The sequence below is a fragment of the Lissotriton vulgaris genome, chromosome 7, assembly GCF_964263255.1.
Source record: "Lissotriton vulgaris chromosome 7, aLisVul1.2, whole genome shotgun sequence".
NCBI lineage: Eukaryota > Metazoa > Chordata > Amphibia > Caudata > Salamandridae > Lissotriton > Lissotriton vulgaris.
Window position 1 is genome coordinate 254,264,480 of NC_141695.1, and position 26,953 is coordinate 254,291,432.

A 26,953-nucleotide genomic window follows, 5' to 3' on the forward strand; every position below is an offset into this window, starting at 1 on the left:
CCATTTCGTTACTTAATGTTGATTATAAACTTTTTGCCAAATTACTTGCTTTGCATTTCGATTCCTCTATGCCCCACCTTATTGGTAAAGAGCAATGCGGTTTTATTAAAGGGAGGCTTACTTCTGATAATTCTCGTCTTTTTCTGAACATTTTAAACAAAGCCCTCTCTTTCTCACAGCCTTTAGCTGCTATTTCTGTTGATGCTGAAAAAGCTTTTGACAGAGTGGACTGGCCTTTTTTATTTGCTTCACTTCAATGGCATGGCTTTGGCTCCAAATTTATTTCTCTCATTTCTTTATTATATTCTTCACCCAAAGCTTCTGTTCTTGTGAATGGTCAACTCTCTTCTTCTTTCACTCTTCAAAAAGGAGTTCATCAAGGTTTCCCTCTCTCTCCACTTCTTTTTGTTTTGGCCCTTGAACCCTTTTTGTGCTCCATTCGCCAGAATACTTCAATTTCTGGTTTTCTTTAATGATGAACATCAATTAAAAATTTCCGCATATTCTGATGACATCCTTTTGTTTATCTCAAATCCGGAATCGTCTATCCCTCCCTTGTTGTCTGAGTTCGAAGCATTTTCTCTTGTACCTGGTTATAAGATCAACTCAGATAAAACAGAAATTCTCCCTTTGACTAAGTTTTGTCTTCCTCATTTCTTTTCTTCCACTGGTTTTGCCGGGAATAGCACTAAGATTAAATATCTTGGGATCTGGTTTTCAAATTCTAGTTCTTCCTCTGTTACACTAAATATGTCTGCTGTCCTCTCCCAAATTGATCAGTTATTTTCTTCTTGGAATCCTTTTTTTCTTTCTTGGTGGGGTCGACTAGATTCCATGAAGATGATGATTGCTCCTATTCTTATTAACACTCTCTCTATGTTGCCTGTACATATTCCTGCTCTCTATTTCAAACGTCTTGACTCTTCTATTTCTAAATTTCTTTGGTAAAAATAAAAAGTCTAGAATTTCTCTTCTATCTCTTCGCAGACCTAAATCAAATGGTGGTGTTAATTTCCCAGATTTTCGCCTATATCATAAATCCTTTTCTGTCCGTCAAGCCTCCCATTGGCTCTCCTTGGAATCTACTCCCCTCTCTCCTCTTTGGCTCTCCTTTTCCTTGGAGGAATTCATACGTTTTTCATCTAAATCCCCTTATGATTCACTTCCCTTGTTTAAACATACTTCCTCTCTTCTTAAACCTTTATTCTCTCCCGCACTTACGTTGCGTAAATCCTTTCTACATTTACCCCTATGGTATAATTGCCTTCTTCTTGTAAATAATTGACCTGTTGGACCTCTTGGAGGCTTAAGGGTATTATCTGGATCCGTCAACTCAAAATGGTGTAATTCCTTGTTCTTTCCGGCATTTTCAACTTCAATTTCATTGTCCTCGTTCTTTCCTACATAAATACACTCTTCTTATGGAAATCATTCTTGATCATTATTATTCTCTTCCTTCGTCATTTTCCATTACCTCCCCTTCTCATCATCTTTTGACACTGCTCCATACTCTTCCTAAGGCATCTCTTATCTATAAATTATTTTCTTCTCCTAATCCAGAACGTCTCAAATCAAAAGTGGAACTCTCCTGGGAGGCTGATTTAGGATGTATTTGGCCCATTTCCCTCTGGGATAAAATCTGGTCCAAATCCTGAAGATTTCTCATTCTGCATCCCTTACTCAATCTCTCTTTCTTCTTTATCACAGACTTTATCTTTCTCCTCTTTCCCTTTCTCACTTCTCGGCTTCCTCTGACTCTACCTGTTGGACTTGTAAATCACCTAAAGCTGATCTTCTACACATGTTCTTCTTCTGTCCTACAGTTTCTACTTTTTGGAGACAGGTTTGGTCTTACATTTCCAAAGTTTTCTCTCTGTTCCATACTCACTCCCTCTTCTTTTTCTTGGTAGTCTCTCAGATACGCTAACTTTAGCCTCATACTCTCAAGGTCTCTTTGACCTTATGCTTGCACTAGCCTTTCAACATATATCCTCTAATTGGAAATCTCTTACAAATATTTCCATACAACATTGGTGGAACTCTTTATGTCATTTCCATAGACTAGATGTCTCCTTCGCTTCCTCCTGTAAACCACCTCGTAATGTTGACCTCTATTGGTTGCCTTCTACTGGATCATTTAGGTCAAAAGAACACGTTTCCTATCAATTCTGAAAATGTTAAACCCCCTTGAATGATTTTACTCTCTCCTCCTTTTATATTTTCATACTGTTTTACTGTCCTTATTATTATTATAATGTTTTGCATATCCCAAATATATTCTGATATTTGCTTGTATTGTTTTTGCCTTTGCCGTTATTCTTTATAGCAATATTTTGGTTTTGTTTTATTTTCTCACCCCCTTTTCCTTCCCCTTCTGCCCTCTTCCTCTTCAAAATACCATAAAATGCTTTTAGTTCTCTGGCTTGTCATTAGGATTGTTATATTTCTTATTTGAATTGTACACTTTATATTCTCCTCCCTGATGTCAGTTGTTACCATTATTATTATAAATAAAGCTTTTCAAACATAAAAAAATAAATTAGAATAGACTGGATTGAGAACATGCCCAGCACAGTGAGTGGCAGATTTGCCCCAATTAATGAGGCCAATCGCATTGAGGTGTTTTATTAGATTCAATGTAGCAGAAATTATTTCTCTTATAAAGGTGCAGTTTGTGGTCAAAAGAGTATATTGAAGTTGGAATTGAAGTACACAGAGAGCCAAGGTGTCTGACAGAGGCTGGAGTAAACTTGCTGATTAGCCGGTAGGCAAGAAATAAGGGAGCCCGAAAAAGTGGAATTGTTAGAACGTTGGGTAAATCGATGGTGCATTCACAAAATCATGCCCTCTTTTATTTAAGAACATTGTTATGTAGTGGAGGCTATTGACTTGCTTTTTTTTCTACCCAATATCCGAATACCTGTGGTCTCCCAGTTGGTCTCCCTGGTCTACTTTTTCTGTCCATGCATTTTTATCCTGTGTCCTCTTTTACCCCTGTCGGTGACCAATGTCAGTGACAATATATCTTTATGTTCCTATTATCAATGTGGTGGTATCAGTCTCCTAATATCAGTGGAAATTGGAATGTACATCTTTCAAAGGCCTCATCTCAGTGTCCAAATGTAAATGAACTTGTATTGGTATTGTTTTTCCCATTCCCACAACTCCCTGGGTCATATATAGTGTTCCAGTATCAGTATTCCGGTGCTAATAAACTTCTCTCAATGTCTGCGGCATCATCCCTGTGCCACCTACCCATTGTCAGTGGGCCCTGTTAGTTGACCTGGCTCAGTTTCACTATCACCCAGTATCTGGGGCTGTGTTCCAGTGCCAGAAATGTATGTATGTATGAATGAATTGATATATATGGTGTGTCTCTTGTGCAGACCTAGCCAAAAGCTGAATTGGCCTTTACATGCTCAAAGACAAGAATAAAGTCAACAGGTAATAGGGGAGGAAGTTATATTATGGCCAATTAATGGATGGTGACGTAATGTTATCTAACCCTTGAACTGTTTCCTAAATTGGAACATGATTGGCGCAGTCATTGATGTTGCTCCAAGATGAGAAAGATTCATTTGATTTGAGTAACATTTTATATCAGTAAACCCATCTGTAAACTGATTCTGTCTCTACAAACAAGGAACGGTTGACGTAATACATTACACCTCACTCGGAGACCATCCTGTTAGCTCCTCCTGATTCCATCATTTGTATTGGTTTAGCACAATTATTGATGAAACAGAAAAAATTAGATATCAGTTTATATTAATTACACCTACTCAATGATCAACTCTGGACTTACTGCTTATCTCTATTTTAACACCCGTGTTATCCCCCCTTCCAATGTCTGCTCTTGATAGGATGGAAACATATGCTTTTGAACCAGTCTGAACCTGTCTCCAAAATAGGAACTTTAACGGGTTGGTCAGGGCCCTACCTTTTAATCTCACAACACCCATGTTCAAACAGATCATTGAAATGCCATGTTATACCTCCAATTATTTTTTTCTGCCTGCACAATGTGAGCTTAGTCTGCAACGATAAATCACTATCAGCCAACTTTTTAGACTCTAACGCTCACTTCCTCCTCTACACTGATTTTTGATTTTCATCACAGAGACTTCAATCAGTCAATAGAGATCAATCATGTCGGTAGCCATCCACATGAACTAATCTCTTTTTGTCAGATTCCCAGTGTCATTGTCGTGCCAGTAATCTACACTCACAGTAGAAGTCAATATACCCATGTCAGTTTTGATGCTCCTGTGTTAGTGTCCCAGTGATGTGTCTCTTGAGTCAGTGGCGCCAAGTGATTGCTACCTCTAAGTCTTCTCTAAGTGTTGATGTTTTTTACTCACATCAATATTCCAGTGTAACTATCCTCACTTGCACATATTCATGACAGTGGGCAAGAGGTAGTATCCTTTTTAAATTCCTTATTTATTTATTTATTTTTATTTATTTATAAAGTTTTATATAGTGTGAGAAAGATCCCGAGGGATAACAGAGAGCTTTACAATATGAATGGGAGGAATAACATAAATGCCATATCAACATCCTAGCAGGTGAAAGTATCCCTCTTAGGGTAAGAATTTGTTCATAAGGAATAGTTTAGCTTCCAATTTCAAAGCCTTCGTTGAAGATATTCTGCGTACTTCCAGGGGAAGAGAGTTCCAAATCCTTGGTGCAGCGCCGGAGAAGACTCTGTGACAAGATCTTTTTTTACTAAGGATAAGTGGTTTCAGGAGAAAAGTAGTGGCACTTCTTGAGGCTCTAGAACCACAGGATAGTTCAAGTGTTTATGCAAGGTAACTGAGAGTATTGAGGTGAAGGGTTTTGTGAGCCAGAACAGCAATTGTTAACTGAATTTGAGCTTCGTAGTGTAGCCAATTAAGAGACTTTAGGACTGGGGATATATGATTGTATCTTTTGGTGCCTGGGACCAGTCTAGCCGCTGTGTTCAGAGTTCACCTTAGAGGACCCTGGGCGTATTTGGGACGGTGACACAGAGGGGTTTTGCTGAGTCAATGATGAGAGGAGTGCAATTGAAAACAGTGAGGTGACTTAGTCGTGGGTCTATTTTAGGGATGTGGTTCGGGGGGAGATGAACAGTAATTCTGGTTTGGAAGTATTAAGCAGGAGATGCTTCTTAGTTAACCAGTTTTGAGTCGACGTTAGAGTAGAGTTGAGGGAGATGATGTTATCCAAGGATGAGATTTTCAATTAGAGTTGCGTGTCATTTATATACATGTGGAAGAGAATGTCCATAGAGTTTAATGAGTTAGCAAGAGGTTCCAGGAAAAGGTAAAATAGGATGGGAGATAGGACGGACCCTTGAGGGATTCCCATGAGTACAGGAGAGGGTTGGGAGAGAGAGTGGTTTGCCTTGACTCTTTGTGATTTTTGATGAAGAGAACCATTGTAACACCTGATCAGCAAAACACATTCTATTTTGCAGGATGGATAGAAGGTTGTCATGATTAACCGTATTGAAAGCGGAGGAAAGGTCAAGGAGAATCAGGAGGCAGGATTCTTTTTTGTCAAGCATTTTTAAAATGTCATCCATAACGTGGGTGAGAGCCATTTCAGTGCTGTGTCCCTTCCTGAAACCAGATAGATGTTGGTCTGGAAGTTGATAGTTCTCTATGTGATTGAAAAGTTGAGATTGAACACATTTTCCTGGAAGTTTCGCTATGGTGGGGATGTTGGAGATGGGGCAGAAATTATTGAGATCAGATTTGTCGGCGTTAGGTTTTTTCAAATCGGTGAAACCTGAGCTGCTTTTAGGCACTGGGGATCGTGCCTTGTGAGAGAGAAGTATTTACTATCCTTGTCCAGGTGGGTATGAATGCATTCTTGATTTCTTTGAAGATAACCGGGGCAACGGGTCGCTGAAGTGGTTGGAGGGGTTGATATTCTGAAGTATCTTGTGGATGTCATTTTCACTAAATGGGGTAAAGGTACCCCATGATGCCTTGTTCTTAGTGTTCATGGTGGTCAGTTTGTCCTCCAAGGGGTCAAGGGGTGAGGCAGCACCTAAGGGAGGCAATAGAGCCTTCTTAGAGACGAGGTCAGCAAAGATGAGTCTTGATTTTTCAGAGAAGAAAGCAGCAAGATCATTGCATGAAGGAGGGTCGCCATCAAGTTCAGAGTGGTTTGGACCAACGACTGATTGCTGTTTGACCAATTCGAACAGCTTCTTGGGGCGGTTTGCCGCTTGATCCAGTTGGTGTTTGAAGTAGTCAGACTTGGCACTCCTGATTTGTTTATTGTAGAGGCTCCTGACTTCTCTAAGGAGTTTTAGTTGGTCCAAGGAAGGATTGGATCGCCAGGACCATTCAGCTGCCCTGAGGTTGCGTTGTTCTGTGTTTAAGTTGTAATTATACCATGATTTGGATATTTTAGTTGAGGCATTTTTGTGTTTGAGTGGAGCAATTTTATCCATGATGTTAGAAATTGTCGAACCGTAGGCGTCGGTGAGTGATTGCACCTCAAGCTGATCAGCTTGGATGGAAAGGACAGACTTACATTGGGCAGCTAGTTCATCAGAATCAATTGATCTGAGGTTCCTTTTCCAAGTCTTCGATTTCAAAGGTTAAACCTTCCTCATCAATACCTGCATGTTAATCTAAAAGAAGATGCTATGATGGTCGGACCAGTCACAGGGGGTAATGGAATCTAGGGTGATGGTGTGCTCTTTAGAGATGCTGAGGTCTAGAGTTTATCCTTTAGCGTGAGTTGGCTGGTTCCAGTGCTGAGTCAGATATTGATCAATTAAGAATGATTTCAAGCAGGATACAGCAGTTATTCAACCAGTAAGATGATGGCTGATTCTAGTAGCTCCACAGCGCCGAGACACCCCAGGGTATTCGTTGCGCTATAAAAATTTCGAAAATAAATAAAATAAAAATAAGAGTCATTGGGGTTGGACCAGTGAAGGTTGAAATCACCAAGGAACATTTGGGCCACTTCTGGGTCAACATTACCGGTGATGATTTCTATTAGATGCTCAATGAAGGGGATATTGCCAACCGGAGGGTGATAAAAGGTATGCAGTTTGCAAACCAGTAGATTAATACTAGAGATACTAAGACACAGGTGTTCAGTGGAGGAAGGTGCAGAGTACTCCAAGAGATACATCTAGAGTGTGTTCCTGTGAATACAGGCTAGTCCACCACCAAACTTCAGAGCTCTGTCTAGCCTAATTATGTCATGAGTGGGAGGAACTAGGAGGTCTAAGATAAAGGCGGAAGCGGGAGCTACCCATGTTTCGGTGAGGATGATAATGTCTAACTCATTGTGTTGGATGAGGTTAAAGATACCAGAGGCTTGTTTACTGCCTGATCTACAATTAAGCACTACACATGTAAGTCGTAGAGGGTCAGGGGGGAAGGAGTCTGGGCGATGTTCACTCGGGTGAGGTTGTCTGGGTTGCTGCCTCTAAGATTGCGAGGAGGTTCTCTGTTTGGGTTGGAAAGAATGGAATGTATTTGACTTGGCTGGATCATGTTAGATTTGGGTACAGAAGAATTTTGTGACTGTTCAGGCGATCAGTGGATGCCAGGAGTGTCCCAGATCCTATGGGGCTGGCTGAGGAATTAGGTAAAGGAAAGGATTTTGAAAAGGCTGGGGCTAGTGGCTGATACGTGTGGTTGCAGTCCTTGGTAGACGATTTGGGCCAATTCAAAGATATGAATAGAGAACTGCCCATTGGGAAAAAGTTATTAGAGAGGGATTTCAGTTTGTGTAGCTCAGAAGTGAGAAGGAGCAACTGACTAGACATCTTGTCAAGGCGCGCAGCCAGGTCTGAATGTTGGTATAGGAGTGCGGGTTGTGAGGGAGAAAAGATTGGTAATGGGGAGCATCTGTGTAAGTCAGTTGAGGCCTGTTTGGGGACTCGTTGTTCGGAATGTGGCATAGTCTGTGGCAAGGTAATATGTATCGGGGAGGGGCCTCGGCCTGTCTGGGGACTCATTGTTCAGAATGTGGCATAGTCTGTGGCAAGGTAAGGAGGAGGCCTCATCAAGTAATCGAGAAAAATGTATGACTTGAGAGAACCCTTAGATTGAGCGACAACCAGTGACAGACTGATAGTCGGTGATGAGATTGATCCCATAGATCCACCAGCCACCTGAGAGGGAGCTCTAGTGGGATGAACTGATTCCACCGGGGACAAGGCGATGCTAGGATCATCTATAAGAGATGAGGGGTTAGGGGAGAGTGGGGTACTCATAATAGTTAAGGGGGCGTACTAGTTAAGTCCAACGTAGAAGTAGAGGTTGAGTAGGAATCAGAGGGGTTGCCACACACAGCATTTTTAAGTGTGGGCTAAAAATTGGCCATCTTTGCTAGGTTACTATTAGAAGCTTTGCTTCAGATCATATCATTATTGTAGAGGGTAAAAGTAGTGGCGGCTTTGAGGGAGGATGAGGGAGAAATTGTTAGTTTGATGCCATGTGGGGTTTTCTTAGATCCTGTTATTCGGACCACGGAGAAGAACATTATTTGCCAGCATGCCCGTTTTCTGGCATAGAAGATGAGGTCATTAACCAGGGTACCTTTGCTGGTGCAGAAATAGGGGTCTGAGAATAGAATTTCTGGTCTAGCTTTGAGTATGCCTGTGTCAGTAGTAAGCATGGGCTGAAAATTCGCTCCGCTCGCGAAATTTGCGGATATTCCGCGATTTCGCGATCAGCGAATCTCGCGAAATCGCGGTAAAATCCGTAAATCAGCGGGGACGAATTTTCAGCCAAGCACTTACAGGGTTACAGCAGCAGGTGCAAAAGTTGAAGCTACATTTTTGTAACCTTTTACAAAAGGGTTACAAAGAAATTAACTTTAACTTGGGCACCTGCTGCTGTAAGCCTGTAAGTGCTTCCTGGCGCCTCGTTGCCTACTTGCAACTATTCTCTGGCCCTGCTCTGACCCTTGAAGCAGGGTCAGAAAATAGTTACAAGTAGGCAATGAGGCGCCTGTCACGAAAATTAAGCCTCAACAGAAAGCACTGACAGATATAAAAACAAGCATTTGCAATGCAATAGGTCTCGCATTAGGAAAGTTTGAGCTAATGGTCTTGCAAATGACAATTTTTTTTATTTATGTGTTGGTTTTGAAAATAGCTAAATTAATAGCTTTGTCATTTACAATGCCAATAGTTATAACTTTTGCAAATGTGAAAACTATAGCATTTGTAAAGCAACATGTTGTGTATTTACGTAACTTAGATGTGTTGATATTACAAATTACAATGGCTTTTAATTTTTTTAAATAATTAATACTTAAATAAAAGTGATTTTAATTTATAATGGCAATAGCTTAAACTTTTGTAAATAACTTTTGTGAAGATTATATTCAGTGTATTTTATTGTGACGAAAATTGAACAGAAGTGAAATATTAACATCTTTTTGTGACATTTGTAATAAAGCTTGAAACATTCAGAGAACATATTTGAACCAGTTGTTGTTGAATGGTTGCGCAGATTGATGCTGGGGTGGCGCTGAGTGGTGCTGTGGTGGTGCTGAGTGGTTCTGTAGTGATGCTGAGTGGTGCTGTGGTGGTGCCGAGTGATACTGGGATGGTGCTGAGTGATGCTGGGGTGGTGCAGAGTGGAGCTGTGGTGGTGCTGAGTGATGCTGTGGTGGTGCTGAGTAAAGCTGTGGTGGTGCTGAGTGGTGCTGTTGTGGTGCTGAGTGATGCTGTGGTGGTGCTGAGTGATGCTGTGGTGACGCTGAGTGGTCCTGTGGTGGTGCTGATTGGTGCTGTGGTGGTGCTGCGTGATGCTGTGGTGGTGCTGAGTGATGCTGTGGTGGTGCTGAGTGATGCTGTGCTGGTGCTGTGGTGGTGCTGAGTGATAATGTTGTGGCGCTGAGTGATGCTGTGGTGGCGCTGAGTGATGCTGTGGTGGTGCTGAGTGGTGCTGTGGTGGTGCTGAGTGATGCTGTGGTGGTGCTGAGTGATGCTGTGGTGGTGCTGAATGGTGCTGTGGTGGTGCTGAGTGATGCAGTGGTGGTGCTGAGTGATGCTGTGGTGGTGCTGAGTGGTGCTGTGGTGGTGCTGAGTGATAATGTGATGGTGCTGAGTGATAATGTGGTGGTGCTGAGTGATGCTGGGGTAGTGCTGAGTGATGATGTGGTGATGCAGAGGGCAGAAAGGCACAAAAAGCAGTCTAACAAAGGGCAGAAGGGTAGAAAAACAAGGGTAAAACGAGTCTAACAGAGGGCAGAAGGGCACAAAAAAACAGTCTAACAGAGGACAGAAGGGCAGAAAAACAAGGGAAAAATGAGTCTAACGGAGGGCAGAAGGGCACAAAAAATGAGTCTAACAGAGGGCAGAAGAGCACAAAAACAAGGGAATAACAGAGGGCAGAAGGGCACAAAAACGAGTCTAACAGAGGGCAGAAGGGCAGAAAAACAAGGGAAAATGAGTCTAACAGAGGGCAGAAGGGCACAAAAAACGAGTGTAAAAGGGGGCAGAAGGGCAGAAAAACAAGGGAAAAACGAGTCTGACAGAGGGCAGGAGGGCACAAAAAATGAGTCTAACAGGGGGCAAAATGAATCCCGGCCTGCGTGTTTGCCAACGAAGAGGCCACCTTTTTGTGCATATCTCTACTCAACTGGACCCCCAGGGATGCACCAGTTATTGTGCACCGCAGCTCTGCCAACCATGGTGCGCCGCATTTAGAATGCGGTACAAAAGGGGGTGGTGATGAACGGAGCATCTGAATCAATCAAACACTCACACCCAGTCAAAAGATCGGGGTTTAATCCATCACCGTTCTTTAGCCCACTCTGCCACCCCAGTTCAGACATGGCTATATGCTATTCAGTCTGACCCTGTGCCTCATGGGAACAGTCCAGCCCGAACTGCCAAGCCATGTCTTCCCTGGACCGGAAACAAGCTTCCGAGGACCGGTTTCTGGCATTCCAGCCGTCTTCAGCCCGGCTTGCTTGAATCCAGTCGCAAAGTGAGCAAGGGACCGACGTCTGAGCATACCCTGCCACACTTATGGTGGCCAAAAGTGGTACAAAAGGGGGTGGTGATGGACGGAGCATCTGAATCAATCAAACACTCACACCCAGTCAAAAGATCTGGGTTTAATCCATCACCGTTCTTCAGCCCACTCTGCCACCCCAATTCAGACATGGCTATATGCAAATCAGTCTGACCCTGTGCCTCATTGAACAGTCCAGCCCGAACTGCCAAGCCACGTCTTCCCTGACCGGAAACAAGCTTCCGAGGACTGGTTTCTGGCATTCCAGCCGTCTTCAGCCCGGCTTGCTTGAATCCAGTGGCAAAGTGAGCAAAGGACTCACGTCTGAGCATACCCTGCCACACTTATGCGGCGCACCATGTGGCAAGAATGACACAGATGCATCTGTGCAATAAAAGCAGCGCATTGCTGGAGCTGTGTCGCAAGCGCGACGCAACTCCAGCAATGCTCTGGGGGGCCCTATCTCCCCAATGCTGTGTCAAGCCTTGCGCCTGCTTCAAGCAGGCGCAGGATTTTGATGCAGCATTGACCTAAAAGTGACTGAGTGAAATCTTGTAGATTTCACTCAGCCACTTTTAGGAGGCGTTCCTACGCAGGAACGCCCTCCCCTGCGCCGGACCGCCTCCTGATGGCGCAGGGCTTTACTACGTGACGCATCTCTCAGATGCGTCAGGTTGTTAATACCCAGCACCATGGCGCATCTTTTGTGATGCCGCTGCGTCACAAAAGTGACGCAACTGCGGCGCAACAGAGGCGCAAGCGGCTTGTAAATCTCCCCCATAGTGCTTTAACTACACTGTAGCTGCGTAAAGGGCCAGAAGATGTGTCTCCAGTGACCATGTGTCACTGGTCACTGGAGACACATCTTCTGGCCTTTTACGCAGCTGCAGTGTAGTAAAAGCACTATACATTACCCAATGAGGTAGCACTTACTGTATTAGCCAGTAGAAAGTACTTCAGGGCAAATCGCAAATCGCAAAAAAATCTGCGATTTCGCGGGAAAATTCGCGAATTTGCGGATTTTTTCGCCCATGCTTAGTCAGTATCCACATGTGAGTAGACATCTAGACAGATTCACTGTGCCAGTGTACCTATGAAGTGTCTCTGTTCTAGTATTGTACCCCACTGCCAGTATCTTGAGGTCAGTATCCTTGCTTTCTAACATTATGTGTCAGTTTCACAGTGAAACTATCCTGCAGCCTAGTCCCAGGATTAGTCTTTGTGTCTCATATAAGCTTTCCAGTGTCTCTGTTCCATGCCCAAACTGATGCTCCTGTTTCATGGTTTCCTGTGCAATGCCATATTGTGGAGTGGAGTGGTGTGGCTCACTGGTTAGAGGCGGCAGACCCGGAAGCAGAGAACGGCCCGGGACCAGGGTTCAATTCCCGACGCGTCAGGGTCGTGGACCAGGGTCAGCGGACTCGATAATTCTCGCCTCGGTGCCTACTCTAACCAGATCACACTCGGCAACTCTGGGCATTAGCTTGCCTCATCTCTACAACAGCCCCCCACATTCGCCGGGATGCCTGGTTTCACCGTGGAGATACCCAGTAGAGACCATCTCACAAGGATAGCCAGGACGGGTTTCCCCGCGGTCTACAGCGCCACGACGCCTCAGGGCAGCAGTGCGCTTTACAAGACCACATACATTACATTACATTACATTGTCAAAGCTGATTTGACTATGAAAGCACCTGTAAGCCCATGCTCCATTGCCAGTGCCCAGTTAGTGTCACCTAAGTCATTGTACCAATGTCAATGTCGCAATGTCACCGTTGTTCTCCTTTGGCAGTATGCCAGTGAAAATGTTGGTTTACTTTGTATGTACTTCCATTTTTTTGTGTGTGCCCATGTGCCAGTTGTTTAATGTTACTTTTGGTGCCTCTGTGTAGGCCTTAGTGCCCCACATGATTTAATTGTTTGCAAATGAAGTACTTATACTACTTCAATGCAAAAGTGGATAGAAAAGTCATCAGGATAAAGATGGGTGAGGGATGAGGGATTGTATTATTAAGCGTGCCTGTTAGATCTGACATCTTTCGCCCAAACGTTTTAAGTTCACCACTGATGTTTTCTGAAATTTTTTTGGTGGAGTTAGGATGTTGCACACTTAACCACTGCTAACCAGGGTTAATGTGCTTGTGCACTCTCTCAAAGCATGATGAAATGGGCGCCTACCTAATTGGCACATCTAATTCACTTATAGGTCCCCAATAAATGGTACAATGGTACTACGTGTACCCAGGGTTTGAAAATTAAATGTTACTAATGCACCCGCAGCACCTCGTCCAAAGAGACGTATGACCAGCAAGCTGCAAGGACAGCGGCAGAGATACATACCCTATTATCGACAAATTGGCCCGTGCATTTTGTAGAAATGTTAAGCCAAATTTTAAACATGTCAGATACCAGTGGCATTGCACATGTATTTAAGACAATTTTTTCGGGACTGTTAGCACCCTTTGAAACAGTTCTGGGCATCTTCCCGAATTTTGTGCATTCGCTATTCGGCGGCCTGCCTCTTATTTTGGGACTCATAGCAGGAATTTTATTTTTGTTCCTTCTGCTCTGATATGGCAGGCCAAGTCACAGACAAAACTCAGGCTACAATGGGAGAAACGATCCTAGCAATACAATACCGAGACCGTATCACTAAGGTCCTCGGATTGGCCCGGCTAAGAGATCTGAATACACCTGGTTTCTTTCATTCAGACCAATCTGGCAAGATTGCATCTTACCTGTGCTTCGATGTTTGCTATGCAGAGAAGAATGCTTGTTGGACGTCTGTCTTACACTACCATCAGCAGTAGCAATGGATATCGATACTTTGCTCGTCCAGTAACGACTCATGCAACGTGTTATCCCCTACGGCTACCGATTCTGATGACGGCATTCGTTGAGACTTCACCATTACGATTAGGTGGTGGTGAAGTACGAGATGAAAGCGACACCACACAGGTACAACCTTCTGTGAACATTGCTGATCCTGACATCGATGATAGCAATGCATCTCACATATGCACTATAGCAGCTTTTTCAAACTTGGTAGAACTTTCACCTACTGTAGTAGAGGAATTTTTCAACAGCCTATCTGATTTGATGTTCTCTCCTAACAACGAGAATAACTTTTGAAACAGAGAGCACATAGCATTCCCTGAACTCTGAATTCGGCCTTCAGTTTTTATAAACAACACTACTGAAAACATTTGGAACTATTTTTTTTTCCTATGAAATCGAAATATTTTTTCCCAATTTTCAAAATATTTACCTTTTTTTTGGCACATGGTACTCTGCTTAAAGTAGAACTTTTCTTAAAGAACAGAACTTCTATTTTTAGAGACTCTAGAGACAATATTTTGAATCAAACTCTAGCAAATGTACAATCTTGTATAAATATGTGATGAAATGGTCTCGACCTTCTCTTCTGTATTAAGAGCCATTTCATAAATGTAATTTTCACAATTCATTCAGCTGATATTTATATTTCAATTATCTGAATGATACCACTGCTTGAAAGCGTACAGTATAATACTCATTTTCGTGTATCTACACCATTTCAAATGCATTTGATGTATTTTGGGGTGGGCTGGAAAACACTTGCATACCTATAGGTTTATATATTGCTTAGTATTTAGTAATGATGGACATTATACGTGGAGTGGGTGTTGTGAATGTATCTAGGACCCCAATTAAATATTCCCGATGTATGCCCTTATGTGGTTGTAACAAATCATAACCTTATAAAGGCATAAGAATCATATCCATTTTTAGTAATAGCCAATGCAGTCCAAAAACGGCATGGCTACTTCCTTAGACTTCTAGAAAGTACAACGAGTTCTTTAAACAAACCAAACCTCCAGCTACCTGGGAATTCCTCATTCTTTTGTTTTGATTTGTCCTAGAACTCTTGTGAGTCCGAAAGAACGGCCAGTTCTTAGTGACATCTTTTATTGACGTCTTATGTCCAACCTTACGTCAAACACAGCACCTTCCAGGTATAAATATACCAGCGTTTGCCTTAAGCAACACACAGTGGTTTAGAGCAGAGCGGCTATCTACTTATCCAAAGCCCAGCTGATGCAAGTGCCAAAGGAAGCTGTCCTTCCCATTTGACGCACTGAGAAAGACGTTGTCATTTTCTCCTGCCGAGAAAATCCAGCTCCAGTGTTTCCAGTCACCCTTGCGGGTTACTGGGAGATCGAGTCCTGAGAGCGAGATGCAAGACCTCCTTCATTCTAAAACCAAGGTATGGAGCTGATTAGATCCTTAGAGAATTCTTGGAAAGGGGCGACCACTCGGTCCCCCCGAACGTATGGTCGGGTGCCCCGATCCCCCCGGGAAACCATTTTGGGCGGGAGGCGTGTCTCGGCTGGTATGCCCAAAGTGGCGTAACCGGGGCGCGCCTTTTCCCGCCCAAGAGGGGTTGTCCTAGACACCCACACCGTTGGACACGCCCCGTAGGCGGTTGGAGGAGGGGCAACGCCCTCCCGAGGAAGAAAAAAAGGAGCAACAATCCAAGGAAGCATCCTCTTGTTCCCGTGCTTGGAAGCTGCACCCCCTCGTTGCACGTGAGCCCGAGACGGAACAAGGAGCCAATTTTGACCCACCCACCAGCCCCTGATGACAGCGATTTGAATTGCAATAAAGTGGTTTAACGAGGATTTTATCTCTTTTCAGGTTGTTTTCAAATAAAGTTTGGATTGTTTTGATGTGACAATAAAATGGTTACTGTTTTTAGGTGAAGTATTGCAGCTGAATTGAAAGAGCAGCGATTGCATAGTTTGAAGTTTAGGTTAAAATGTCCATTATAACTGTTTATTCCGCCCCATTAGGTTAAAAAACTGTCGTATTTATTTTTGGTCGGGCGGTAAGGTCATGATCGGTGAGCAGTAATTGGAAGATCCCTAGAGGTGGGGCGCCACCCATTATGGATGGGAGCGCCCGGGGGGAGGCAGCCATTGGCCCCTCACACGGGGAGGCGGTACCCTCTAAGGATGGGGCCGCCGAAAGGGAAGGCGGTCAAGGCCCCTCCCTGGGGAGGAGGGGCTACGGGCCCCTCCTGGGAATTTCCCGGGGCCAGGACATCTGCGACGGTGGATGTGGTAAGCAGTGTTGGGTGGGAGGGGGGTCTACGCTACCTTCTAGACACCTCACACGAGTCCTCGGACGACCACCAAGATGGCGTCGAGTAAATATGGGGCCCCCATTAAGACAAGGGAAATTGGAAGTTGGCACAGAGGTACAGTCCTCTGTGCGCCCGCCCCTCACAAGTAAGGGGGGGAGATCTGGTATTAGGGATCTGACACCGGTTACGACCTTGCCGTTGGCCCGTAATGTTAGGATGTACAATTTGAATTTTGAGAAATGCATTTACAGGATGTTTTTTAGAATCGGCTAGGAGAACCTTTGTATTAGAGATATGTTAAGGTTAGCCAATAAACATCGTAATGTGTAAATGAAATTGTACATGATATGAAACTGTTATTTTAATGTTTTAATTTTGTTTCATATTTTAATAAATACGGCCGGGAGGGTAACTCCCTCCCGCCTTCCAAAAGCTCAAGAATTGTTTCCGTCTTCCCATTCTTGGGGATCGTGTTGGGAGGGGGTGATGGGTATCCCGGCCATATGAGTCAGAATCTTGGCAAAACTAACTTAACTTAAAAAATCCTTTACTCCTTCAAACGTACTAGGCTTAGGTTAAGTACACTGGGGTAGGTGTATTTAGAAACATCAGTGGAGTACGTTTAGTCAACTTTTGTCATTGTATGTAATTGTATATTTTATCCGTTTTAAGTATCATATGGCTCAGAAACCATATCAATTCTTTTACAGTATTATCTTATAAAACTCCTTTTACTGTACGCACTTTACTTTATTTCAAGTATTGCAATTGTGGCAATTCACTTCTCTTGCATGAGAAAGAGGACTGCTCAATAAATAACACCTTTTATTGAAAACACCCCGTCTCACTATTTCTCTGCACTCTGGTGAAACTAAGTATGCACGATTGACTGAGTAAAATAGCTATCTATTGTTTTCACACGACTCTGGAGATATACTCCTTATTCTGTGGGAGCAAAGTTGTCATGTTTATGCAGTTGTCAGAAGCGAATCCCTTCTTGTCTAATCAGGGAAGTTAACTCCTCCCTGTTCATTTGAGAAAGTTTCTAGTGACCTCTGAGCTAGCTGGCAAACCTAATTAAGTCTAACACATTCAATAGATACCTAGTCAACCTTAGTCCTATGTCTAAACTATCGTTTATGTTATTCCAATGCGCAGAGCCTATTGGGAAAATAGGAACTACACTACAGTGCTTTGTGTTTTCCGTCAAGACAGTGACACAAAAGGGGACTAGCTTTGGCAGGACGGTTAGGGGTAGAGATATTCCCTGCACCCAGTTACACTTCACAGGGTTTGCCTGTAGCAAACACAAAGGGACTTGTGACTAGTCATTTTCATTTGTCATCTGAGATTTATTGGATACTGACAGAGGAGGGAAGACATTTCCTGTGCCAGATGTGTGTGTAGCATAGGAAATTCTAAAACTTCAACATTTAGACCCAAAGAAAACCTCTTCAGTTCACACCGGGACCTGTGGAAGACTTCAGAAGGATTGCCTTTCACCCCAAAGCACTGCCCTGCTCCCTGAGGTCTGCCTTGTTTTCTGCTGACACCAGAGGGCTGCCCTGCTGCTTTAGACTTACCTTGCTCTCAAAAGGACTGCCCTGATGCCTGAAGGCCTACAATGCTGCTTGAAGGAGAACTGGACTATCTTCTTGAATCCAGGACCACCAGTTGTGACTGCAAGGGCTAGTTGCCAGACCTGCAGTGTGAGGTAAGGGTATACACCAAGCTCCAGTCACACTGAACCCTGCATCTAGTCTCTATTTAAGACAATGTTTCAAAGTTAAGCCTTACTACTTTTGTTCCAAGTTACCAAAATGACTAGGTGGTTTATCCTGACATTGACTGTGGTTGTTGCTTTAGTAGGGTTTTTGCCCCTCGTCAATAACCCCATTTATTATAGTGTCCCAGAGTGCAACAGACATAGACCCCCACTTTATGAAGTTGCAGGACATTTTGGTATTGCATAAAGGGTGTTCGACACTTGCACAGGGGCCACCTCAGGCCCCTTTTGAATGCAGCTGAGTTGACACCTACAGGGCGAAAGGTAGGCTGGCAGTTTCCAACAGCTGGTCTGCCTTCCTGTATGCCCTGGTTTCTCACCGGTAATCTGCGTATCTGCATTACTTTGCGTATTGTGTTCCTCACTACATGAGTTACATAGTGGACCTCAGCTCCCATCAGAACCCTCCAATGCAATTTTGTGTTCTATTCTTCCCATCCCTACCCAAAATCCCTACCTTGACCCAGTACAAGAGGAGGCATAAACCACTCCACTTTCTATATATCTACCAAACCCCAAAAACAACCACATGAAGCCAATAGTCAAACATGGAGGGAGGGATGGGAACTCATGTGGTTAGGAAGATAATACTTGGAGTAATGAAGATTACCGGTAAGTAACCATCGCATTACCTTCTCGTTTAATTCTTCCTTGACACCAGGGTTACATAGTGAGCATATACCAAAGTCAAGCAGCTTCATGTTCACCCACAACAAAGCATAGACCAAAGGATGATGCACACTTAGGATTTAATTCAAACAACAAGATAGAGATAAAAAAACCCAAGCAGACGCCCAACAGAAGGATAAACCAATCAAGAGCAGGGAGAGCCAGCCCAGAGAACAGCCTCAGCAAAACCCTCCACAGCAGGACCACCGAACACCACCAGACAGTGGTTATAACAAACATGTGAGTGGAGTCCCACGTAGTGGCCCTACAGATAGCCTCAATCAGGGCACTTTTGGAAGAGGCCCAGGAGACAGAAATACCCAGGGTCAACCGATGCTGAATCCAGGCCAACACCTCTGACCCCTGGAAACCATAGGCCAGAAGGACCATCTGCTTAATCCACCTACTCAGGGTGGAGAGAGAAGGCTTCTAACCCAATCTCACTGGGCCAAAGGAGACAGACTATCACAATTTCAAATAGGCAAACTTCACTCTAAATAGACCAACAGAGCCCACTGGGCATCCAGCAGGGAGAGACCAGTATCCACCCAAAAAACAGGGACCGGCGCGAATGTTGGTAGAAAGACTTCCCTGGAAAGGGTGGCTGTCAAAGGGACCTTGGGCAAGAACTTAGGATCGGGGACAATCCGCCAAGACACACAAATAAGGAGGAGACTGCAAAAAGGACCCCAGCTCCCTAATCCTGCCAGCAGACACAATGGCCATCAGAAACACCACCTTTATGATCAAGAATTTAATATCCACAGAGCCCAAGGGCTCAAGGGAGCCACCTGGAGGGCATTCAACGCCATCAGGAGATCCCAGGAAGGGGCAGAACAAACCACTCTAGGACATTCAAGATAACAACTCCGAATCAACAGGGCCACCAAAGGATCCAGCCCATCCAACTGAGGACTGGGGAACACCCACAAGGCCGCCCACTGAGCCTGAAGCGTAGAAGGAGCTAGACTCAAGACAAGTCCATCTAACAGAGAATCCAGCATCCTTAAAACATCCACAGAACCAGATTCCAGGCACTTAGCAAAACACCACCTAGAGAAGGACCCCCAATGGTGGGAATAAGATAGAAGAGTTGCCTGATGACAATAACCCTGAATCAAGTCCACCACATCCTCAGAGCAGCCATGGGAAAAGAGACTCACCCTGTCAAAAGCCAACCCTGAAGATGAAGTCGACGCAGAACCCCCCAAGGAAGACGTGAACCCATCAAGGGGTAGGGAAGATCAGGAATCACCCACCATTCCTGGACGACCTTCTCCCTCAGAAGAGGATATCATGGATGGCAAAACCAACCTAGCACAACCACCAGAACAAATGCCTTGTCCAGGCAAATTATTCACAGAACCCAAGCAATCAAAGGAATTGGAGTAAACGTGCTGATACCTGTATGTGGTGTAATTTTCAATTGTTCTGTTTGGTGCATATAATTTTTGGAGTAGCATGTCGCTAGTCATTTATATTGTTTTTAAACTAATTAATCATCTCTGCTGCTGTGCCTCCAGCTCCCCGGTCCATCACGAGCATTGCTTGATGGTTGTGGAGGGAGTCTTTCCTTCAGCTCTATTTTCTCTTGCTGCCTTTTCCCTCACTTCCGGTAGGAAGAGATGAGAATTCTAGTGCTCAAATCTCCTACCTATGAAAACGGATGCTGCTAGCGACGCGCATCGGACGCGCTGATACCTGTATGTGGTGTCATTTTAAATTGTTCTGTTTGGTGCATATAATTTTCGGAGTATCAAGTCACTAGTCATTTATACTGTTTTTAAAATAATTACTTGTCTCTGCTGCTGTGCATCAAGCTCACTGGTCCACCACAAGCATTGCTCGATTGTTGTGGAGGGAGTCTTTCCTTCAGCTCTATTTTCTCTTGATGTCTTTCCCCTCACTTCCGGTTGGAAGAGGTGAACGTTCTAGTGCTCAAACCTCCTCCCTATAAAAACAGATGCTGCTGGCGACGCACGTCGGGCGCGCCAATGGCGCACCAAAGGCAAGCCCATCTGCGCCAGTCTGCGCCAGACCATCGCCAGGAGCCAGGAACCCTGCCGGTTCCCCCATAGTTCAAACAAAAAACCCTTGGATGAGTACAACCTTCTCTAGGCAGGAGCTGTTACTTATTAGAGATCTTATTCCCTCTCCTATTGCAGGTAAAGGTACCTACCCTTGCACTCACCAATTTCCCTCCATCATTGATCTACTAATTCATTAACATGGTCAGACCACTCAATTATCTCATTTGATCTTGCTGGCCTGTGCGAACATGTAGCTAAAAAAGCCTCAATAACTCGGAATTACAGACAGTGGCATAAACTATCTCCAAATCTATTTTGCAAAGCATTTACCCCCATCTATTCATCTTCATCAGATACAGTTGACAATAGTCTGTCGGCTTTTCATGACACTATCAAGTCCACATTAGATGCACTAATCCCGGAGAAAAAATCCCGGGTGGTCTCCACTCGTATCCAGACACCTTGGTACTCACTTGATGTTTGAACAGAAAAAAGTAAATGCAAAACGCTAGAATGACAATGGCGTTGAACTAAAGATCCCATAGACAAGGGACAGTATAAAGCGGCCCTAGACACTTACCATGAAAACTTCAAATCTGCACGGAAAAATCATATAGCTACCCAACTTGAGCGATCAGGCAAAACCTCCAAAACCCTTTTCCACATTCTCAATACCCTCATTAATCCTAAAGCCTGTAATCCAGAATAGGAACCTACTCAATTACTTTGTGACAATATAGCTGATCATTTTTCACAAGAAATAGAGGATTTCTATAATAAGATAACCTCCTTCATCACCAACATCAATCATAATTTGATGACCGACCCTGCCCCGGATTTTACAAGACAGTTCACTTTAAAAGAATTTCCTTTGCTTACCACCCAGGATACTGAATCTCTATTAAAATCTGCCAAATATGGCTCTCCTGAAGATTGAATCCCTGCTAAAACTGCAAAAAAACTTACAGCCAAATTGGCAGAGCCTCTTTGTTATATCCTTAACTGCTCTATCAAAGATGGTAAACTTACTAAAGAATGGAAGGATGCTCAGATCATGCCCATCAGGGAAAATCCTAAATTGTCTTCCAATGATATAACAAACTACCGGCCCAATTCATTGCTTCCCCTTTATAGCAAATTGCTGGAAAAGCGCATTAACATCCATCTTTCTGCCTTTATAGAATCTTCCAACTGTCTGGACCATTCTCAGTCAGGATTTCGCCCCCGGCATAGTACTGAAATAGCCATGGTTAATGTAACAGATGACATTCTTATGCTGGCCAAGCAGTAATTCTCATACTGCTTGACCTGTCCGCCGCATTCGACACCATCTAACACCAGATTCTGTTGGACAGATTGCGCTCTATAGGCATCCAGAATTCAGCTTTGGACTGGTTACAGGATTTCCTCAAGGACAGGACCCAAACAGTGAATCTTGGACCATTTAATTCCAAGACTACCCCAGTATCCAAAGGGGTACCTCAGGGTTCCTGTTTGAGTCCAGCCTTGTTCAATTTGTATGTCGCCCCCCTTTCAGTACTCCTTAGGAAGATCGGGTATGCCACCGATCTCCTACGCGGATGACACTCAACTTCTTCTTTCTTACAAGAATGATACTCCTAACATCCAAAGCATGTTTGCGGAAGGTATGAAAGCAATAACATCTTGGATGAGCAGTAATTTCTTGCAGTTGAACGCAGGAAAGACGGAAATAATGCTTTTCAAGGATGCTGTCACGAGCTGGTCTCCTAGCTGGTGGCCAGATGAATTAGGTCCAGCACCATCTCCCAAGGCAGTAGTTAAAAATCTTGGGGTACTAATAGACAAAGACCTAAACATGGATGAACATATAGCTGTAACAAAAAGAGTTTACTTTCATGCCCTTAGCCTCCTTCGTATGGTCTTCCATTTCCTCCCTGCATCTACACGTAAAACCCTGAACCATGCCCTGGTACTTAGTTGTTTGGATTTCAGCAATGCTTTGCTGATATCCACCAAGGAATCTGCCTTGCAAGGTCTTCAGGTGGTACAGAACACAGCTGCTCGTTTGGTAACCAGTGCACCTTATCGTGCTCCCTCACTACCCCTGTTACACAAGCTTCACTGGCTACCTATTCATAAAATAATTCATTTTAAAATCTGCTGCATTGTTTCTAAAGGCCTAAACCAGCTGGATCCTGCCTATCTAGCTGATAGGCTAGTGAAATACACTCCCCCATGCTCCCTTCACTCTGAAGGGAAAGGCCTGCTTGTCATCCCTAGCATTAGGCAAGCCAGACTGGGAGGAAAATCGTTCTCCTACCTGGCCCCCAAACTATGGAATCAAATGCCCCTCGATATTCGTCTTACCACTAACTATCTAGGGTTTAGGAAAAAACTTAAAACTCTGCTTTTTTAATTTTGCAAACCATACTAACACATGTGCCTAGCGCGGAGATACCCCATTTGGGGTGATTCAGGCGCTTTACAAATGATATAAATAAATAAACGTGTACAGCAGGGAGTCTGGCCATCGGAAAAACATTGCATCCAGCCGCCATGCCTCCGGACAAGGAGGAATTGTTCAGAAGCAGAGCAAGTGAGCATTGTCCCTGGCTACAAACAAGTCCACCTTGCACCCAAAGTTTTCCTCCAACAGCCCAAACACCTCTTTTGTCAGGGAGATTGAAGAAGACATGGGTGGAACCAGCCTTGATAGGTGATCCGCCGCACAGTTCTCTCTCCCCAGGAGATCTACTTTCCGGAGAGACAGCACTGTGTCCTCCTCCCAGGTCAGAATCTCAGGAGCCACAGGGAATGAACCCTCCAGCCCCCCTGTGATTGAGGTAACCCATCACCACCTGATAGTCCGTCCAGACCAAGACATGATGCCCCCAAAGGGCAGAAGCAAACTCCAGACAAGCCATCTGAATGAGCTTCAGTTCCCAGAAGTTGGACGAGATCCCAGCCTACAGGCTATCCTAAAGACCCTGCACCGACCACGAATATAATGTTACCCCCTAGCCCAACTGGCTGGCATCCATCATCAACACCTGGGTGGGGGACACCTGAAAGGGAAGACCCCTGTAAAGATTAGACTCCACCATCCACCAACCCAGGTTGAACCGAATCTGAAGGATAAGCCGCAGAACAAGGGGATTAATAAGGCAGGAGATGGTTCACTAATGAGTACAGATGTAGACGAGCCGAAGGCAGTACATTTATCGCCGCCAACATCCAACCCTGCAACCACAACCATTGATGCACTAGGGCATAATCCCAGGCCAGCAGTCAACCCATCTCCCTCCTTCGGGTAGAAGGCTGTAAGGGCAGAGACTCAGGTTCCTACCACTGGTACTGCATGAACAAAGCATCAGCCTCCTCCTCTACAGAAGGGACAGAAAAATAAAGATTATCAGTAATGGGCCGCAGTTCCTCCTTAGTTTCCTGCCCTTGTACATGTCTGCCATGGAGATCATCGTCCTCCCCATCTGCTTCAGCGCTCGTAGAAGCCTTAATAGGCTGCTTTTTAGGGAAAAGAGGTATCTCACGCTCTTTGAATGCTGCAGCCACAACAGCTTGTAACATCTGTTGGATAGCCTGCACTGATGGAGTCTCAGCAGGAGCCTGAACGCTAGGACCAGCCTCCCCCTGGGGAGCCTCCTAGATTGAAAAGAAGACAATCCCACAGTTATAGGCAGCTAATGATGTGTTAATTGAGGTCGTAAAAACCCAAGCACGACTGAAAAACCCAACTGGTTACCAAGCAAGACAACACTCACCACAGGAAGCCAGCTGGCCTGAGCGCCACTTCCGGGAAAGCGGATAGCGTAATGCATCGTAAAACACACAACCACCCTACTGCTGCCCAGGGCAACAAAAAGATGCTGGAGAAGGTCGGCTCCGGCCAGAATCCAAAATTAGGTCAGAAGGCGTTCCCCACTAGGTCCCGTAATGGAAGAGGGCTTTGTGAAGCAGCAAAAGAACAGGTGGATAAAGGGGCAGAGAAACCCGTCCTGCTCTGACAAATGAGCCTACTGCAGCAGGCCCTCTAATCACAAGGCTCAGCCTGCTCGGCTGTGCCTCTCCGCTGAAGAAGGTAACAACCTAAAAAGGGTTCGGGAGGATAATCAGAGTCTGCTTTGCAGGGCCTCAGCCCCAAACATTCAAGCCATCACCTCGCCCCACGTACCTGGAAACCATGCTCTGAAGAGTCTGCAACACAGAACGAAAAAAAACAGGAAGTGGGGTGGGTCGTGTTTCCTGATGTACTGGGTCAAGGGTGATGGTGGGTGGCCATATTGGGGAGAGATGGGAGACATGGAACATAAACTTGCTTTGGAGGTTTATGGTTTGGAGCTGAAGCTCACTAATTAACTCTAGTGGCGAGAAAGACTTATAAGGAGATAATTAATGCATTGTTCCCAGTGCAGATGCAAATTTGCTCCAGGACTGAAAAAAGCAATTAATTATGAGATGAGTACAGTTGCCCAGTCTGCATTGGTGCATCCTGTAAAAGGTGTGCATTGGGCCACAGCAGGCCAGTTCCCCCTTTGGCAATACAGATCCAGGTGATGTAAATAATGGCCCATGAAGATGAGAACTTTTGGAAGTATAACTTAGAAATAGTAGCTTTTTTCTTACATATCCATCTCAAGAAAGGGAGAGTCGACACATAAGGCGTGCATTCCAATAACACTTACATTATAGTCACTCATGCAGTATTAATCACCACTTGGCAAATTCCGTATATTCCAATGCATAGACAATTTCACCGATCATTTGAAAATGCATGAAACAAAATATATGTTTAAAAGTTGAGTACAGTCTTTTATTTTAACTTGCTTTTTGAGCGTATTAATTTACTTCGGAAGCCTGAATAGGAGCTAAATTTAACAAACAATGACAATCGCTTAAACAGCCAGCCCTGCAGTTGTATTTGCGGGTAAGCAATAACATGAAGGGCAATCCCCGCTAGGCTGTCTGGGGTACGGGACGGTATAATACTCCCGCCAAAACCGTTATCCAGCCATGAATCAATTGGCCTGTTGAGCTCGGGCCTCGTATGTCCGAAAATGGATTTCACGTATTAAGCAGAGCAACCTTAACAATGGGCCTCCACAGTGTTCCGCAATGACGTTTGCTGTTCAAAATAAAAAAAATACAGTATGTAATGCTAAAAAAGTACTCTCTGTGGCTATAAAGACCAATTTAGTATCTCACAAATCATCAAGATAATTTTGAAGAAAAATATTCGGATAATTAGAAAGCAGGTCATATTGTTGTTCCATCTAACAGTACGGATAAAAATGTGGTAACAACTCTACCAACATTGGGACTAAGTCCATTCTAATGTTCGCGAATAGAAGAAAGAACAGTAAAAGAAGAAATACATGAAGTCTGTAAGTTTGAATAATGCTCATGGGAGTAGAGGAGTCTGAAGATACGCACTCTATTCACTTCACTCTCCAAGAATCTGTCGCCTATTGTGCTATCGTTCAAATAGACGTTCTGCTGCAGAATAACACTAGGGACCATCCTGTTGCATTCAAGAATTTTTTTAACCAAATATGTATTTTGTTAAACAAAACTTTCTATATGGTTCTGCTATATTAAACCCCTACGTATTTTAGTTTTCTGAATATAAATATGAACCAGGCTATATCCTTTGCCGTATTTCATGTTATACAATAACACAAATACCATAATTTCCAGTAATATTTTTTTCCCAAAATACGATCAATATTTTCACTTCATATTCACAGATGAATCAAACCTCACGTGCAAAGTATTATTTGTGCTGCCTGCTACCCAAATATGATTTTTCTCAATGGGGTTCCTTACATTACTGTATAGGGAGCAGACATTCGTGCTGAAACAGGTGTACACTAAATACATCTCTTAGCTGAACAGCGCGCCCTTTGAGAGTAAAGAGAAAAAGACATTGGAGAATAGAGAACAGCTTACAATTGGTCTGAGTTCCTTCTTCGCTGACAGCTGCTACGTTGGTGAGTGGAAACAAATATGGTGCAAGTCGCAGTGTTCCGTCCTAGATGTTCTGGAAGTTCCTTTCAGTGGGATATCTAAGAAGTCACTCTGGAGTATGCCGGTGGGTGTGTGAAGAAGGCATAGGTGGGGACTCGCTTTTATGGCATTGATGGTTGCGTCAGTAATTGAGTCGCAAACGAACCCCCAATGCCGTGGGGGCGCATTCTCGTGTTTGGGATGCTAATATTGCCTGCTTTGCTGGCACATTTTCTTGGAAAAGGATAAAGCAGCATCGATACCTGTTGTGTCAGGACAGCCCCCTACCCGAGGGCTGCCACTTCTCAGAATTAGATATTGGTATGAGCAAGCCTGTCAGGTGCTC

The 26,953-nt window shown here is 44.1% G+C and overlaps 1 protein-coding gene across 1 annotated transcript in view; it reads right to left on the minus strand.

The window, feature by feature from the left end:
• The window catches only part of LOC147701321 (putative methyltransferase DDB_G0268948), a 496,840-nt gene extending 470,156 nt beyond the window's left edge, over positions 1–26,684 (minus strand). Inside the window, exon 1 of the mRNA XM_086928630.1 lies at positions 26,551–26,684. The gene's annotated coding sequence lies outside the window, so the exon portion shown is untranslated. The remainder of the gene's footprint in view (positions 1–26,550) is intronic.
• Positions 26,685–26,953: the final 269 nt, after the last annotated feature.